The 5,564-nt window shown below is 60.9% G+C and overlaps 1 long non-coding RNA gene across 2 annotated transcripts; it reads right to left on the reverse strand.

Moving 5' to 3' along the window:
* Nucleotides 1-896: 896 nt before the first annotated feature.
* Nucleotides 897-5,323, reverse strand: LOC115276846. Of its 2 annotated transcripts, none has more exons than XR_003902114.1 (2): nt 5,218-5,323; nt 897-1,293 (listed from the first exon to the last, which is right to left on the reverse strand). It is a non-coding gene; the product is annotated as an uncharacterized LOC115276846 (long non-coding RNA). The 2 variants fall into 2 exon arrangements; XR_003902113.1 differs by lacking the exon at nt 5,218-5,323 and adding an exon at nt 5,057-5,188.
* Between the last annotated feature and the right edge of the window lie 241 nt (nt 5,324-5,564).

Here is a 5,564-nt window from a genome sequence, read left to right on the forward strand (position 1 = left end):
AAGGCCAAGTGGGAAAAGCTTATTAGACTCCGGCAGCGAGGAGATTATAACATAATAAGCAACGTGGCTGACCGCGTTATGGCACAAGGCCCCGTGCGGGTCTGGGAGCCAGGGCGCTCTTCTGCTGTGGGCTCTGGAGCAAAGCGCCTTGGCTTCTCAGAGCCTTAGTTTGCCCATCTGTAAGACGGGGACACCGCTGTGTTGGTTTGCAGTTACACCATTGGAGAGGAATACGCCAGAAGGTACACTGAGGCACAGCACCTGCTGCCAGTGCTCCGGGCATCTGGCAGGGCCGCTGGCATCGAGGGCTTGGTGTCCGGATGTCCAGCTCAAATCTGGCTCCCCTTACAACGTGTGCGCCATTAGCTTCAGGTTCCCCGTGGGTGAAACATCCCCTGTTCACGGGGTGGGGTAGGAGAGGGTTCTTGCCCTACAGACCCACCGCTGCCCAAGCCGGGGAATGCGGATGGGGTGTGATGTGGGGGAGGGAGAGAGGCTGCTTGAGGGAAGGGGCCTGGGAGGGAGCCGGAGCAGGCCAGCCGAGTCACACTTGCACAGAGTCACCCCCCCCCCGCCCCCAGCAAGTCCACCCAAGCCTGAGACCCGCCCTTGCGTCTCAGTGCGCACCTGTGGGAGGACGCAGGGGCTTCGAGGGACAAGGAGAACTTGACCCCAGACACCTGGGTACACCCCCCCCCACCTCTGGGAAATGAGAAGGAATTCTCTCTTCTCTCTCTCTCCCTCTCTCTCTCCCTCTCTCTCCCTCAGCAGCTACAGCTCCTGCTGCCTCAGCGCTGCTAAATAGACCAATTAGCGACGACTTCCTGCCATTATCCACGTGGACGTGCTCCACGCTGCTCTCCAGCCATAATCTGGAGTCACAACGCACTAAGCAGTTCATGGACAGCGCAGTATCTGTTGTCATCTGTGCGCCTCACCTGTTCCTCCCGCCCCAGGGTCAGTGGTGACAGTCCAGGCCCGTGTGTCGTGATCTTCCCAAGGGCAGCGTTGCTCAGCGCCCCTCTCCTTCAGCTGGTGGGGGAGCACCTCGGGCCACTCGGTCCCCACAGCGTGCCGCCTTCAGAAGGTCGGCCTTCCATGACTAGACACATTGTACTGGGAGCCTGGAGAGCTGGGCTCCGCTACAGCAGGTGTGCACTGTGCCCAGCTTTGAAATAAGAAAGCACCAGTCCAAGACTCACTCACTGCGAAGTGCAGGCCGCCGGGAAGGCTCTGGAAAAGCTGACTTCGCGGGATGTGTGTTCTCTCCCGGTTCCTGACGACAGAGTGACCCTGCAACACAATTCAATTAAAATCCTTGAGCGAAAATATCAGCTCCTGGGGGGGGGGGTTCCTCATCCCTGTCGAGGACTGTCACCCCCAGCTTGATTAAAGGGGCTCACGCGAGCTTTCCCATGCTCCCCCATTTCTTGGACGGATTTGTTTCTCTTTGTAACCCGGAGCTTTGAATCTGTGCAATAGAGAGGCTGGGAACGCTCTCAGTGTTCTAGGCCCGAAGGAAGCCTGCAGGTGGACGAGGCCGGTCTCCCCGCGCCCCCACCCCGCAGGGACCAGCACTGAGCTCTGCCCCCCACTTCACCCCTACCCCCAGCCATGCCCGCCCCTTCTCATTGGTGCCCATGGACGCTGGGAGACTGCCCAAGGTCTGAACATATAGCAGATATTTTTGTATCTGAAGGAAATTTCCAAAAATAGAGGGCCCTTAGGTTGTTGGAGTTTTAGGCATTTAAGTCCCGCAGCACCCTCCTGACCTCTCAGCAAAACCCCAGCAGTGAGCCCCGTTTGGGCCGGTTATTTGCACCCAGGGCTGGGCCCTGTGGACAGGGTCAGACTGTGACTGGGCCCCTGGGAAGTGGGCCGGTTTAGGCTCAGGCCAGACGCTGAGGGCGGCATTCAGGCCCCACCGCTGGTTGGAGAGGCTGGGCTGCAGGATTCCGCCCTCTCCAGACTCCTTTAAAGGCGGAGCGCCCCGGGTCTGGAAGGCGGTCTGCAGATCAAAGGGCCGCGCTACAGCGTGATACCTTTGGCCCTCGGAGCTCTGCTGGGGGCGGGTGGGGAGGGGACACCTGTGCTGATCGACCCCCCCCCAGTTCCCACTCGCCTTCCGGTGACCCCAGCTACGTCCCCACCCCAGGCTCTGCCAACCCCGGTGTGCCCCCTTGACCCCAGCCACGGCATACGTCCCGTCCCTGTCCCCAAGGTGGCTCTGGGTGCTGAGCACCCCCCTCCGTGGCTGGGGGGGGCAGGGTGTGTGCGGACTACCCGGGGGGGGGGGTTCCGCTCGCACCCTGGGCTCCGGGGCCCTTGAAAGGTGGTCTTCGGACGGATTATTCTACTGTCCTTGGCCCACTTCACGGGGAAAGAGCAGTATGTAAATGATACTGACGCCTGCCCCCACCCTCTGAATATGTGGGTACACAGGTTTTAGCCCCAGCCTCATATGTGTTTAACTCCAGACGTGAACAGACATGGATTACAAATGCCTTTTTCTTTTGCAAGTGGTGATATAAGCCACCAATTCTTTCCAAGCAGTGGGGGAAGGGTAGTGTTCAGCATCTTAAAGGGAGACCCCCGTGGAGACTGGACGGTCGCGCAGGCAGGGCGTGGGATAAGAAGGGACACAGCAGAGGACGGTCCGCCAGGCCAGCCTCGGCCACCGGCAAAATCGAGGGCTCCCCCGGGGGCCCGCGGCCGCAGGAGAGGGGAGGCGCCGGGAGCCCGGGTTTGGGAGTGCGGACCGGACCTTTGATCTGTCGCTAGGGTCCTTTACCAGATGCAAGCCCTGCGCGCTCCCGCTGCCCAAAACTGTCTTCAAAGCCAGCTGGGCTGGACCCGTACGGATGCTGGAAACAAGAAGAGCCCCAGCGGGCTCAGCTCACACCTCATAAACCACACAAAGCCCCCAAACTTCCGAGGCCTCTCCCCTCTCTCTGTCCCTCTCTCTTTCCATACAGCTGCACAGAAAACCTCCAACATGTATTCGCTTTTTAACGTTCACAGAATATATGATAATTGTGAAGCCCTTTAGCCCTATAGAGCCCTAACCGACTTTGCTAAACAAAGAAGCAGAATCTATAAAAATAACAGAGCGCTGACACCCAGAGTCACGCTGCAGAGGGAGGGGCGGCCGGGCCAGGACCTCGGCAGGCTTAGTGCCACGTGGGTGCCTCCCAGGGGTGCGGGCTGGGGGCGAACGGGTGAACCTGTGCCTGCAGGTGGGGGGGCGGGGGTCCCCGCATCCCTGTCCACTCTGGGCTCCCAGGACCTGCTCTCAGCTGCTCTCGGGGGGAGGGTGACGCCGGCCTGGGATTTCGAGGGCTCTAGGAGCGTGGTTACTGCAGAACAAAGAGGGGTGAGGTGAGGTCCTCCAGGGTTTCTCAAAACCAGAATGATCCCATTGGAGGAAATGGGGAGACTTACTATGTGTAGACTGCACACCTGTCCCCAACTAAAACAGCCCTTGTGGGGGGCATTTCGGGGAGAAGGAAGGGCAGCAGGCTCTCCAAGATCAGCCTCGCGGAGTCTCATTAGTTTCATTCACTCCTCACCCCCAGCCTCCTAAATCACTGCCCCCCAGCCCGGGAGTCCTGCCCCAGCAGGTGGAGGGGAGAGGGAGGGAAAGGCAGGTCAGCCTCAGAGCGAACCGCAGTCAGAGGTGGGGGCCACGACTGCTCTCTCCTGGGGAGGCTTAGTGACAGCCAAGGTATCCTCACTGTCCCTCCAAGGGTGAAGCATTTCCTGCCCAGAGCTGATGGCTGAGAAGCTCAGGTCTCCTCCATAAACCCTCCTTCCCCAAGGGGAACGGAGAGGCATGGAGAAACGGGGCCAGGGACCCCGGAGCCTGAGGGCAGCCGGTGAGAGCCCCCTGGCCCCTCTGGCAGACCTAGCCCGAATCCAAACACTGAGGCCTCGCGGTGTGCAGGGGACAGGGTGCTCCACTTCCCTGACCTGCACTCCGAGTTCCCCCCTCTCTCCGGGTAGTCAGGACTGTGTTTTCATCACCCAAAGAGACATCACCTCAAGACAGAACACAGACCACGTAAAAGCGATAATTCCTATTTACAAGTCACGCTTGGTTTTTGCAAAAGTGTGTAACATTTAGTCCCATTGCTGTCCTCCTAGGTTCCAGCCGTCTGTGTGTCTGGGAACTACCCTGTTTTAATGAAAAAGAAGCTCGGCCCTTGGGAACGCAAGAAGCCTTTTGAAGGGAGACTAACAATCCCTAGATTAAAAAAACAAAACAAAACAAAAAAACCCACAAACCCTCTTGTAGCAACCTGATCTGCTAATTTTAAAGTTTGTTTACCTGCCCTGATTTTTCCTTCCTCCTCTACCCTTCCCACAGCCCCCACCCGGTCCCTTACTCCCCTCTCACCTGCTTAGGAACCTGCTTCCAGAATCCAGCCCCCTCCCCCGCATTCTCTCCCAGCTGCTGCCAGAGAACTGTGTCCAACGGAGCTATTGACAAAGCCCCGCGCTGGTGGCCGCTGACTCCCCGACCCGCCCTGTTGATTCTTTCGGCTGCAGAAAAGCCCTTGGAAGTGCTTTTACTGTAAATATTTGAAGTGTGTGCATGGGGGCGAGGGGTGGGTGTGAAGTCTGGGTTCTCACTCCACTCCCTTGCTCTGCCAGGGGGCGCGAGGTCCCGGCGCCATTTCCCAGGCTGCAGGTACCCGGGGGGCGGGGGGGGGGGGTCTGCGTTTTCCGGCTCGGGGAGGAGGCAGGGTCAGGGGCACTGGCCTGGGGAGGACTCTGCCCTCCGCCAGCTTTCCAGAGCCAGGGCTGGCGCTGCCCCTCGCACGCCGGAGGGTCCCCTTCGCAGAGAGGAGGGGCGCTGTCACTGAGGGTCCTGTCAAGGGTAAGTGGTCAAGGCCTCGCATCGCATCCGGGTCCTGCAGGCCGCGGGCTTGCGGATTCCGCCTGGATGGGGCAGGCGCTCCAGGCGAGGACTTGTGGAAGGCACACGCGCGCGCACACACACATACCCACACCCACAACCCCTGAGACGCGCACAGAGTAGAGGAGAAGGTTCCACCTGCGGAGGGCTGGCGACAGGGACACAAACCGCTCCTGTGCACCCTGGAGACCCGGGAGTGGGGCTCGGGGACACGAAAGGTCTTCGCTGTGCTGCGGTCATGGAGCAAAGCAGCTAGATCTGCGAGCAACGTGGGCTCCGCGACGCAGGAGTGCACAAACCCCAGTGCTGGCGAGGAGGCGCGAGAAGACTCGGGCCACTGCTCCAGGCGACGCCGAGTCCAGAGCAGGACAGCGTGTCTCGGGAGCTGGACTCGGGCAGCGGGGCCCACACTCGGACCCGAGGGTGCCACGCCCGCAGCCCCGCTCTGTGTCTGCGGGAGGACGAGCGGGGTCCCCAGGTTGAGGCTCCGGGTCTGGCAAGCCGGGTCGCAGTCTCCGCCCCGCCAACGCGGCTCAGCGCCCCGGGGGTTTAGGACCCCGCGGCGCAGGGGCGGGGCGGCAGGCGGCCGGGACGGTGACAGGTGCGCCCCTGGGCCAATGGCGGGGCCGGTGCCCCTCCCGGAGCC

This window comes from Suricata suricatta, chromosome 2, assembly GCF_006229205.1.
Source record: "Suricata suricatta isolate VVHF042 chromosome 2, meerkat_22Aug2017_6uvM2_HiC, whole genome shotgun sequence".
NCBI classification, from domain to species: Eukaryota; Metazoa; Chordata; class Mammalia; order Carnivora; family Herpestidae; genus Suricata; species Suricata suricatta.